At 48.7% G+C, this 13,012-nt stretch overlaps 1 long non-coding RNA gene across 1 annotated transcript in view; it reads left to right on the forward strand.

Annotated features, from left to right (window-relative positions):
- Nucleotides 1–7,103, forward strand: part of LOC145418644 (uncharacterized) — a 60,625-nt gene extending 53,522 nt beyond the window's left edge. Inside the window, exon 3 of the long non-coding RNA XR_013900717.1 lies at nucleotides 6,973–7,103. This is a non-coding gene — a long non-coding RNA (uncharacterized LOC145418644). The remainder of the gene's footprint in view (nucleotides 1–6,972) is intronic.
- The last annotated feature ends 5,909 nt before the right edge of the window (nucleotides 7,104–13,012 follow it).

Genomic DNA, 13,012 nt, shown 5'->3' on the forward strand with positions numbered 1-13,012 from the left:
CCGCAGCCAATAAATGTACAGTTGCCCTAGTAGAAGGTGCATCCAAATAATCTGATATATAGAGATATCTGGCAGCTGCTCCATAGTAAACACGTTTCTGAGAATGAATCACTCAGGAACCTCAATAAGTTGTAAGGAGAGAACTGATTGGCTTGAACCACTTAATATCATCAAGTTATATACGTAAAGTGAAAGCTGTCAGTATGCGTGTACAACACTGTTTATGATAATATAAACTAGATTTCTTTAAAACAATGACTAAGTGTAAAATGCAGTATAGTGCCACAGGGGACGACCTGACACCCCCACAAGGAGCCCATAGAGGAGCAACAACAGCGTGCTGGGACTCGGGGCAACAACGGCACAAGTCCGCCCGGGCCGCGCGCCCCAATGACCCAGAGCTCGCATGCCGCCACCATAGCGGGAATACCAGACTACCTTCCAGGCAAGACTTCCCCAACCAACATCGGGGTGGAGCTGTTCCTCCAGCTCCTCCCAGCACCCCTGAAACGGCCTGTAACTGCTCAACCCTCCTGAAAGAGATGGCCTGGAGCCGCTCAACCCACCTGAAGGAGACGGCCTGTAGCCACTCTGAGGGAAATCAGGAGACGGCCTGCAGCTGCTCCCGCTTTCATCAGGAGACGGCCTGCAGCTGCTCCCGCTTTCATCAGGAGACGGCCTGCAGCTGCTCCCGCTTTCATCAGGAGACGGCCTGCAGCTGCTCCCGCTTTCATCAGGAGACGGCCTGTAGCCGCTCTGAGGGAAATCAGGAGACGGCCTGCAGCTGCTCCCGCTTTCATCAGGAGACGGCCTGTAGCCGCTCTGAAGGTCCCCTCCCCGAGACGGCCTGTGGCCGCTCAACCCTCCTGAAGGAGATGGCCTGTAGCTGCTCTGAGGGGGATCAGGAGACAGCCTGCAGCCGCTCCCGCCTTCGTCAGGAGACGGCCTGTAGCCGATCTGAAGGTGCCCTTCCCGAGACCGCCTGTAGCCGCTCAACCCTCCTGAAGGAGACGGCCTGCAGCCGCTCTGAGGGAAATCAGGAGACGGCCTGCAGCCCCTCCCGCCTTCGTCAGGAGATGGCCTGTAGCCGCTCAACCCTCCTGAATGAGATGGCCTGCAGCCGCTCTGAGGGAAATCAGGAGACGGCCTGCAGCCCCTCCCGCTTTCGTCAGGAGACGGCCTGTAGCCGCTCTGAAGGCGCTTTTGGGTCTGCTGGTAGCTGCTCCCTTCCCCAGGCCACGGCCAGTAGCCGGGCCCTATGGCAGGAGACAGCCTGTAGCCGCTCCTCCATCAGGAGCTGACTCCTGTTCTCTCACCCACGAATCAGAGGGAGTCCCCAGCCTGGAGGAGTACTGGAGAGGCCCCGTGACTTCCCCCGGCCTCTTTTCCCTGCAACTGGCTCTGGAGAAAACCCACCTAATGGACCGCAACGTAAGCCAGTGCCACAGCCCCTTCATGATGGCGCCGCTGAGCACCGGGGACCACAGCCCTCAGGAACCCCAGACCGCCCCCAGGCGTGATCTCCCCACACCCTGACACCGGAGATCTTCGTTTCGTTTCGTTTCGTTTTTAAAGGCTCCAACATGCTTGCATGTGTCGGCCTTGGTCACCTAATGGCGGCTCTCCACGCTGCACGATCCATTGCAGCCTTCCTGTTCAGTCCCTTAACCCTAAGGTCACACTTAATGACCTCGTCCCATGTCTTTCTCGGTCTACCCCTCATAACCCCACCCCCAATATTAACACTTCTCACCTTCCTCACCCAATTATCATCCCCCATCCTCTCCACATGTCCAAACCACCTCAATCTACCTCTCCTCATCACAACACCAATACACTCCAGTCCCATCCTACCTCCCAACTCTTCCATTGTAAACCCAGCCCCTCCAGGCCTTGGACGCAGGGACGCACTGCACATCCACCTAATCATTGTCATTTCTGTACGTCTGAGCCGGCGAATGTCTTCCTCCTTCACTGCCCAGGTCTCACTGCCATACAGCATTACACTCCTAACACATGCTGCATACAAAGACCCCTTAGCACGTAGAGAGAGCCCTCTCAATGTCAGGAGAGGCAAGAGCTCCCTGAACTTCTTCCAACCACTTCTCACCCTAGCCACAGAGCTAGCTCCAGCCCCACCTCCAGCACACATGTCTCCCAAATAACAAAACTCGTCCACACACTCAAGAGATTCACCAGCAAGTTCAATCCTTTCACGTCTGACGATCTCCACCTGCTCACCCCAGCACGCCGTACACATAAAATCAGCATTATCTCGCAGTCTACCTCTGATACCACTACATCTCTTATGCACCCATTTATCACACACACCGCACAAGATGGAATTACTTCCCACGCCCTTGTGGCAAACTGCACATGGCCATTCTCCCTCGTCTTTGACAGTACCGCCACCAACCCTAGATATCATCACTTTTGTTTTATCTGCATTTACCCTTAAACCCTTTTGCCCCATACCATCTCTCCACTTCCTAAACCTTTCCTCCGCCTCCCTTTCATCCTCTGCAATCAACACCAAATCATCAGCATACAACAACTCCCACGGGAGTCCGTTTCTAAAGTCACGTGAAAGGGCTTCAAGTACCATGATAAACAACATGGGACTCAAGACTGACCCCTGATGCACACCAACATTCACGGAAAACTCATCACTCAAATCTCCATGCACTCTCACCTGGGTGTGAGCACCCACATACATGGCCATAACCACCCTAACCAGCCACTCCTCCAAGCCAAGCTTTCTCATTGCCCACTTCACCACCTCTCTAGGGACTCTGTCAAAGGCCTTTTCCAATTCAACAAAAACAAGATAAAGATCCCTTCTCCTACCAATATATTTTTCCTGAAGCTGTCGAACATCAGTGGTCCCCCTACCTGGCATAGACCCAAACTGCATCTCATCAATATTCACTCTTTCTCTACTCATAGCTTCTAAAACTCTCTCCATTACCTTCATTATCTGATCTAAAAGCTTTATACCTCTATAATTTCCTCTTTCCAGGGCATCACCCTTCCCTTTATACACATTTACAATTACACTCTTCAGCCAATCATCTGGGACAACACACTCATAAATAATCCTATTTATCAGGTCAGTGACTAAACTCACCCCTATATCGCCTGAGGTCTTCAACATTTCGGCAGACACACCTGCTGCCTTCCCCACCCTCATCCTGCCTATTGCCTCACTCACAGTAGCAGTATCAACCAAAGGCTAAGGGCCAGACACTGAATCTGCTGGCTCCAAACCTTCCCTGTCCCAGTCAAACTCCTCATTCAACAACCGGTTATAATGCTCTCTCCATGCATCTTTAATATCCTCACTGTTCACCACTACCCTTCCTTCATCATTCTTCACACACTGCTCACCTATGATATCCCGATTATCCCTCTTCACCTGACCTGCCACCCTAAATATATTTTTCCTTTCCCCACGATTTAGGTTATCAAGTAATTGTCTCTGTGACTCAGACTTTGCCCTGTATACCTCTCTCCTGGCCCTACTCTTGGCAGCCAAATATTCCTCTTTGCTACCGCCCTTCTTCCATTCCCGGAAAAGCCTTCTTTTCTCCTTAATTGCAGCTTCTACACCCTCATCCCACCACCAAGTTACTTTATGTCTTGGTGGTCCTCTTGTCCAGCTGCATGTTACATCAGTAACTCTCAAGAAATTGTTCTTGAGGGCTCGTCATCCGTAAGGCTCCTGAGCGAGAAGTTCAGGCAGTTGTTCGGCCCCAGCCCTGAAGGTCATACTGCCACCCCCAGCTCTGAGAGCGTGGGGCCCTTTGCCACCCGCAGCCCTAGACGAGAGAGGACGCCCCCCCCGCGTGATCCCGTGGCCTCTGGATGCAGAGGCCTCCGGCAGAACCCAGCCCTGTCAGTAGTAAGGCTGTGACACCTTCGCCGCCCTTGTACCTGACCACCATGACGCCCAGATCAGAAAAGAGTAACAGTGATAGCACAGTGTACGTGACTCAGTGACATGAAGGCAGAGCAGTGGACTAACCTCATAACAGAAGCCAATAAGAAAGCACAAGTGGTAATATCAAAGTGGTGGAGTGAGTAAAAGTGATAGTGCAACTATGAACGCAGCCACGCAGTCTATTATAGTGAATACGCTACCATCAGATAGCACCTAATACTAGAACCGTACACTGACCCTAGTGCTAAAGTAACACTTACCAGCAGTGAAACAATACCAGCTACTCCATTAATATATAAAACTTAGACTTCCTATAACTAATAATACAGAAACCTCTGCCCCAAGTGCTATTCATGTTGACCCGAGCAGTATCCTGCGTGATACTGATAACCTATGTCTAGACGTAAGAGTTGTAATTGTTCAGTGTGTTTGGTATCTGTGACATCTACCGGTTCCACTGTACAAATTAGTAATACACGTGTAAGGTTGTTGCCTTGAGTTTTTGTGTCCTGCCTCTCCCCTATATGTCTAAACTCCAGTCTAGAAAGAGAGCCCAGCTACACACTAGGCGTTTAAGGGATGGGAAACCGACCCCTAAAACACCTAGCATTACAGAGTGAGATGACAAAAGATGGACAACTGAAATCCTCACATATAACTCCTTAGTCAAATTAACTGGCACCTTCACAGACAGGAGGTGAGCGGCAAGTAGAATGCACTAGAATCATTTTGACTAAACTATTTGGACTATTTCATTACCTTGCATGACAACCGTTTTAACCCGAGACGTCCCGATGACGTATGGGTACGTTGCAACATTTTGCATTTGCCAGTCCCGACGACGTACTGGTACCTCGTGCAATTGCAAGGTCCCTAATTTGCACAAATTTCAATTTTCGCACACGATTTTTCGTACGTATACACAGGGCACCTTCCTCTATTCCTCTACAAGATGCCAAGCAGGGACAATGCCTTACACTGCATAACCTCCCTCCTCCCCCTGCACGCCATTGTCTCGGCAATTCACCTGTTACCAGTGATCTGGCCAATAAAGACATTCAGGGCCAGAGTGATTCCCCAATCGATGACAATGTGGAGGACAAAGTTTACATAGCATTAGAGGAAGAAACAGAATTGATGATCAGGTATTGTGGCAAAAAAAGGTCAGGTATGGTGATGAGTTAGTGAGTGAAACAATGCTTATGATGCCTATATTACTGTTTGAAAACCAATATACTCTCGTACTACATATAAATTTGTACCAAGTAAATAAATAAAAACCATTTATGAGTGGTGTGAAATAGTTACCCTCTCATAGAACTCGTTTTCTTTGGTGCCTGCGTGTTAGAAAACCCAGTCAGGTAAGGAGGTACTGCTACCTGGATTGAGTATTTCAAACCTCAGGTGAGCGATTTCTCAATGAAATTTCGATGTTTCTCAACAAAAGCGGAGGTTTTAGCCAAAAAATTTTTTTCGAAAATACCTCGGGATTGGGGGGTGTTGGAGGTGTGAAATAGCTCGGGACGTGACGGGTTAATGTGATGTTAGATGTACTGTGGCATTTCGTGATGGTGAGTAATAAAATGTACATTAGTCCCTCATTTATCCTGACATGCAGTATCCGGACCTTGGTTCTGTTAAACCATTTATTTGCTATTATCCTGACGGAAAAGTCCTTGAGAACTTCAGCTGGCCAGCCGACATGTTCAAACATTTGGTATCATGGCCGCTGGGTTTGACATGTGAATGGGAAATAGTCCGTACCCTACAACCAGAGCTAAAATGTCTGTCCGCCCCTGTACTGAATGGTCAAAGTCGCGTGCTGGTCCGATCACTCCCAGCAAACCTCCAGCACCCGAGTAATACGACTGTAACCTGCAAGCAGTGTCAAAACGTCCGTATGCATCCCCACTGAAGTCCAATGTCGCGCGTCTCACCACACTGCTCAGTCTCTAGCAGCCTTCCACACTGCTTACTCTTCAGCAGCCTCACTAATGTATCCCTGCTGTCAGACTTTATCTCTTGGTTTCTCTCTTGCACACTGTCCAGTCTTCAGCAGCCTTCCACACTGCTCAGTCTCTAGCAGCCTCACTAATCAGTCCTTTATCCCTACAGTCAAACACTATCTCATGGCATCTCACTACACTGCTCAATATCTAGCAGCTTCTATAATAGTACCGTCACAAATTGTTTCGCTTTGTTTCATCTATAAACGCTTCTGGATTGACCTTCGTTATTTTGTGGCGTGTCTCTACACTGCTCAATCTCTAGCAGCTTCTCTAATCAGTCTGTTATCACTGCAGTCAAATTCTATATCATGACATCTCTCCACACTGCTCAGTCTCTAGCAGCATTTCATTCACTCCCTTATCCATGCAGTCAAACACTATCTCAAGGCATCTCTCCACATTGCTCAAACTCTAGCAGCATCACTAATCAGTATGTTATCCCTGCAGCCAAACTTTATATCATGGCATCTCTCCACACTGCTCAGTCTCTGACAGCCTCACTAATCAGTCAGAGTCTTATCCCGGAGGCCACACTTCTCAATCTCAAGCAGCACCACTAATCAGTCCCTTATCCCTGTGGTCAAACTATCTCATGGCGTCTCTCCACACTGCTCAATCTCAAGTAGCGTGTCATTGAGTTCGTTATCCTTGAGGTCACACTGCTCAGTCTCTAGCAACCTTTCACACTCTAATCAGCCCATTATCCCTGCCGTCAAACTCCATCTTATCCCAGGTCTCTTTTTCACCTCTCACAACTCTACCCTCAACACTGACACCTCTAACACCTTTGCTAAGTTATTCATTTGCTTATTACACCTTACTATCCCATGCTGAATAAATTTGTTTCACACTAGCAAGAACAAAACATAAAGTAAATAACTAAATAAATAAATAAGTTATAATTTTACTATATATGAGTGTTCTTGGTGACCTTCAAAAAATACAGAACTAATAATAATAGTAATAATAATAATAATAATAATAATAATAATAATATCATCTAATCGTGTGTTGCCCCATGAGGACCGTGGGAGCTCACTGTGAAGTCTTGAGGAGGCGGAGTCTTGGAGGAACCTGGGGAAATCTTGAAGGAGGTGGAGGAATCTAGAGGACCCTGGAGAGTCAAATATGGAGGAAACTTGAAGTTTGAAGGAGTCTTAAGATGTCTTGGCAGTTGACAGTTTCTAAGGAAGTTGACGACACTGATGTGTAATGGTTTTGAGATATACAAAGAAATGAAGAAATAAAAATAGTCTGGCCTTTCATTTCTCAGATGTTAATAATAATAATAATAATAATAATAATAATAATAATAATAATATAGTGATGAAAGTAATACAGTTATCATCATCACCATCATCTGGACCTCCTTTCCCACCCTGGGTGAGGAGTGGCAGCGTCCAGACAGCCATTAATAATAATAATAATAATAATAATAATAATAATAATGAAAAAATTGAAATGCCCACCCCGACGGAACACCACGAGAGGGTTGGCGCAACACCCACCCAATGGAGGGGCAACGGGGATGCGACACCCACCCCAGAGGGAGACCACTGGAAGGCGCATAGAGGACCAGGGCCAGACGGTCCTACGTCCCCTACTACCATGCGCCCCTCTTACCCTCAGACATGCCAACTCCAACCCCGCAGCCCCGGCAGGTTACTCTCCAGCCGGACCAGCATTCGACAGGTTCGGGGTGGGGCTTGTACTACAGCCCCAAACAGCTCCCAAGTGATGGCCACTACCCGCACTAGGCAAGAGATGGCTGCCGACCTCTCTACAACAGCATCCCCTCCTCCGCAGAGCCAAGTGATGGCCACTAGCCGCACTAGGGAAGAGACAGTTGCCACCCGCTCTTCGTCTGCAGTCACTCCTGGGAGCAGGACCTTGGGGACGGCCACTAGCCGCACCGGCAGCCAAGTGACGGCCACTAGCTGCACCTTGCTTGCAGTCCTTTTGGGGAACAGGACCTTGGTGATGGCCACTAGCCACACCAGCAGGCAAGTGATGGCCTCTAGCCGCACCTTGCCTAACAGAACCTCAGTGACGGCCACCAGCTGCACCAGCAGGCAAGTGACAGCCATTAGTCACACCAGTCCTCTCGGGAAACGGCCTTGGTGACGGCCCCTAGCCACACCGGCAGGAAGGAGATGGTCACCAGCTGCTATGTACCTGCTGCCCTAGGGACTTCAGCGATGGCCATCAGCCACGCCAGGGAGGGAGCAGTCACCATCCGTCCCTTGGCCCCTACCCCTGTGACTTCCCCCATGGAGGACGTCCCTTGCTTGGCCTACCACTCCAGAGGCCGAGCGGGACACCCCTCCCTCTCTCTCTCCAAAGAGGCAGCCCCCAGGAGGAGTTACGCCTGCAGGAGGTCTGGCGAGGCCCCATCGTGAGCCCGGAGATTTGTGCAGTACAGCCAGCACCCAGACGAGACTACCCGCTGTTGGACTTCTGGAGGAAGGGATGCTGCAGGCAGCACCTGACAATGACCTGACCCAAGAGAGACTGCAGCCCTTGGACTTCCAGAGGTGCCCCCAGGACCCTGGGAGGTGAGCTCCCCAGCCCCATCGGACGGCGACCTACTTCTCAGAGTGGGCGCAAGCAAGCACGCCTTCTCCCTATTCAGTCACAATCCTGAGGACCGAACTCCCCACCGAGGCCCCACTAGGGAAGGACCCCTCTCCACGCAGCCCAGCAGCTCACTCTGGATGACTCGGCCCCTGGCAGTAGTCCCGTGCCCCCAAAGGGAAGGCACGCCTGACGGGACCCCTCCCACACCTGGCCGACACCTGTAAGCAGCCTGAGACTTCAGTAGCCCCAGCCGGAGTCCTCCTGTCCTGATAGTGACTGAAACCTGTATAGTGTATTGTGTCAGTATTGTATTCACATTGTACTCAGTGTTGTACGAATTTAAGGTAATGTACATGTAAGGTTGGTTGACCTGAGTTTTTGTGCCCTGTTCCTCTAGTTGTGTGCACTAGATCTGGTCTAGAAAAGAACCCCACATTAGTTACATGTGATCAAAGGACAAGTAGTTGAACTTTGAACATGTCGCATAACACTGGTGGCTAGCGGTGGTTCTTGATCTGGTCAGCAACAATAAGGAATTAAGGGAAAATATAGCAATATGGTGATCAAACTCCACGTGCAGTTATCCAAATTCGACCCCAAGCAATGTTGTATTAACACATGCCTATCCATGGGCAAGCCACTCCTGGAGATAGGATTTGAAGATGGCAGGCAGAAGACAGCAGTTACCCTGCCTCACCTGGACAAAGCAGTGGCAAGTATTGAGCCCAAGATTGTCCCGGAGCTGACATGGGCGAATTTCACCCAAATCGTGACCCAAGCAGTCATGCCATCCTTGGGGAAAGTCGCAGCATTGTCACAGCTTAACACCCTAATTTACAACAGCAACCTGGACAATACACTCATCCAGGCCAGGCGGCTCGTCACCGCCGCATACCCGGAAACCGATGCAGGAAACTGGGAACAACAGAAGTTTAATACACTCCTAAGGATCCTCCCCAGTGTCATCAGAGAACACTTTACAATATATGACCCAACAGGAGACCTAGATAAAGATATCCAACTGGTAAGATGTCTCCTAGCCGCCTGCTCCACCTCGCAGCACATCGGCGCCATGAGTAAACTCCCCACTCAGAAGACGGCATCACACCACAAACCACGGACGCCCCCAGCCCACACAAGTCCTCCACCAACGCCCATCATACCCAGGGCACACCCTGCCAAAAGATGCCCCAACCCCAAGGAAAATACAAACTTCATTTCCATCAACCCATGGGAATTCTCTGCCTGCAGCCACAGATGTCCTATCCACAACATCTGGGAGCAGCCAAAGGCTGCCCGACACAAGGCAACCACCCAGCGGCGCCGAAAGGTCTCTTCCCTGGATAATGAGGGCGCCGAGGACAATGCCTCATCTGCCGACTGTGCCAATCCCGGGGAAATGGAGCCGGAGGAAGACGACATCCCTCAGCTGCTGGATTTTTAGGACTGCCCCCGCACCTCCCCAGGGTGGCGGGGTCCACCTCACAAAAATACTGCCCTCTAGTCTACAACAAGATGAGACTGAATGGGGTAAAGGTGAGGCTACTGGTCGACCCGGGAACGGCCAGGTCCTGCCCCTACAGCCACTTCTACTCCCGCCACAAATCGGCTTTCGGCCCGCTTTTCCCTACCTCAGCTCATCTCGTAGATGTGGGGTATGGCCCCCTGCCAATACGTGGGGAAACCCGGGCCCTGCGTGCCAACACCCACCAATAAGTCTCCACCCAACATAAGTTCATCATCTCATCATCTTTGACTCGACCTGCCATGCATGTGATGGTTATATGGGACTGGACCTCCTGCAGAAGCTACACACATTGACTGTCACAAATGAGGATAGTAATAAAGAATAGGATGTCTGGATGGAGGGAAGTAACAAGTGGAGTCCCACAAGGCTCGATGCTGGCGCCAGTAATGTTCCTGATTTACGTAAATGATATGGTAGATGGAGTGAACAGTTATGCAAGTCTGTTTGCTGATGATGCAAAGATCTTGAGGAAGGTTGAGGTTGAGGAGGATTATAAAATGCTGCAGGAGGATCTAGGTAGGATACATGATTGGAGCCGGATGTGGGAAATGATATTCAACGCAAAGAAATGTAAAATACTGGAAATGAGTAAAAGTACCAAGAGGCCATCACTGAATTAGTGGATGGGTAATGAACCAATCACAAATGCGAGAGAAGAGAAAGATTTGGGAGTGCTGGTCCAGGATAGTTTGTCACCTGAAAAACATATTAACAAGATAGTTAGAGACGTATAAACTCTTGACTAACATAAGAGTAGCATTTCATTATATGGATGAGGAGATGAAAAAATTGATAGTGCCATGATCCGCCCCAGGTTAGAATACGCAGCAGTAGTAAGGTCCCCACACAAAAAGAAAGATATAAACAAGATTGAAAGAATACAAAGAACAGCAACCAAGATGGTCCCCAGTCTGGTAGATCTGTCGTACAGAGAGAGGCTGGGAAAGCTGGATTTGCCTTCCATAGAGGAAAGGAGAAAGGGGGGCGACATGATTGCAGTGTTCAGGACCATGATGGGAGTAGATAAAATTGACAGAGAAGATCTGTTCGTATAGGATAAGAGAGTAACAAGAGGACACAGAATGAAATTGAAGAAGCCAAGCTGCTTGAAGGATATAAAGAAATTTAGTTTTCCTTATAGATGCACAGACCTTTGGAATAGCCTGGACAAAGAGATCGTCCAGTCTAAAAACTTAAACGAGTTTAAAGCTAAATTTGACTTCTTGAGAAACAAAGACGGGACCCCACGAGCGTAGCTCATTTCCTGTGTATCACAATTAGGTAAATACAATTAGGTAAATACAAGCGATGTCTCCAGTTCCAGAAACCTCCAGACCCCTCCTCCCAGCCACTCTGCACGTGCACATCCCTGTCCCCCCCATTATCCCCCCCCATTTCCTCTACCCTGTCCCCTACCCCACCCACCACTCCTCCACACCCCACCTCGGGCACGGGCAGGGGGGGGGGGGTTGCTGGGGGTGCCCAAGCACCTGCCCCTTTGCCCTGTGCCCCATAAGTGCCCTTCTCAAATTGATATATATATATATATATATATATATATATATATATATATATATATATATATATATATATAAAAGAGAGAGAGAGAGAGAGAGAGAGAGAGAGAGAGAGAGAAACGAACAGAGAAATTTTGTCTAGGCTGATCTCCATAACTCTATTCTTGGCAAGGCAAAGTTTGGTATTTAGGGGAGACAACGAAACCTGGTCCAGTGAAAATCGAGGTAACTTCCTTGAGCTTGTTGATCTGTTCGGCAAGTATGACAGCGTAATCAAGATGCATCTTGATTTCATAAAACAAAAACAAGAAACACTGAAAAGGTCCCAAGTGTCTGCTAGCTAACAGGACTCAAAACGACTTACGGTGCTGGCCATCACAGTGAGAAAAAATATCATGAAAGAAATCCATGAAAGTAAGATCTTTTCAATCGTCATTGACGAAATAACTGATGTGTCGCACACTGAGCAAGTTTCCTTTTGCGCGAGGTATGTGCATGATTTCATGGTAAAGGAACGCTTTATACAAGTATGTGACGTACAATCCATAACTGGCGAAGATTTGGAAACTGGTATCAACCCTGATCGAGAAGAGTAATCTGAATATCGAAGATATCCGTGGACAAGGTTTTGAAGGGGCAGCCAACATGAGTGGGCTATACAAAGGTCTTCAATCAAGACTCCAGAAACGGAATCCTAAGGCTCTGTATGTGCACTGCCATGCACATTGTGTGAATCTGGCCCTGGCTGAGAGTGGAAAATCGAACATTCATTTCGTGACTTTCTTCTGTTTGGTGGAGAAACTGTATATGCTGCATTCATGTAGGTTCAGGAAATATGTAGCCACAGCAGCGTTCACTCGAGCTTCAGAAGATTTCAAACATACGATGGGCTTGCAGAAAATTAGCCTTCAGAACTCTGAGCAAAGTTATCGGAGCCCTGAACCAGTTTCTGGAAGAAATAACGCTGAAAGTTCCTCCTGATGCATAAGCGAGAGATGAGTCAATGTTATTGAAGAGTATGGGTTTCAAATTTGTTCTGTCTCGAAATCACAGCCCTTATCCATCGGGAGACTGCGTATGCTTCTGACGCGTTACAGCAGCCCTACAAAATTCTGGAAGCAATGCTACAAAACATGAGGATGTTGAAAAATGAAGAGAAGTTCAAAGAAGTTTTCAAGAAGGCCAAGGATAAAGCTGAAGTCATTGACATGGACATTCCATCTGTGGTCTCGGGGTCTAGTACGAAGAGGAAAATCCCTGAACGATTCAAGTACAGTGCCACATCAGCAACTGAAGATGAACAGTTTCAAAGTGTGGAACATTACTACCGGGTCAAAGTCTTCTATGTGTTCTTGGATTCAATTACGCAGGAGTTGGAGAGAAGGTTCAAGGGTGCTAGAGGCAAAACTTCGGAGATTCTTAAAGCCTTCTACAGTCTGAC

This window comes from Coenobita brevimanus, chromosome 115 (assembly GCF_032717465.1).
Source record: "Coenobita brevimanus isolate Jiangsu-jjx chromosome 115, ASM3271746v2, whole genome shotgun sequence".
Classification (NCBI taxonomy): domain Eukaryota; kingdom Metazoa; phylum Arthropoda; class Malacostraca; order Decapoda; family Coenobitidae; genus Coenobita; species Coenobita brevimanus.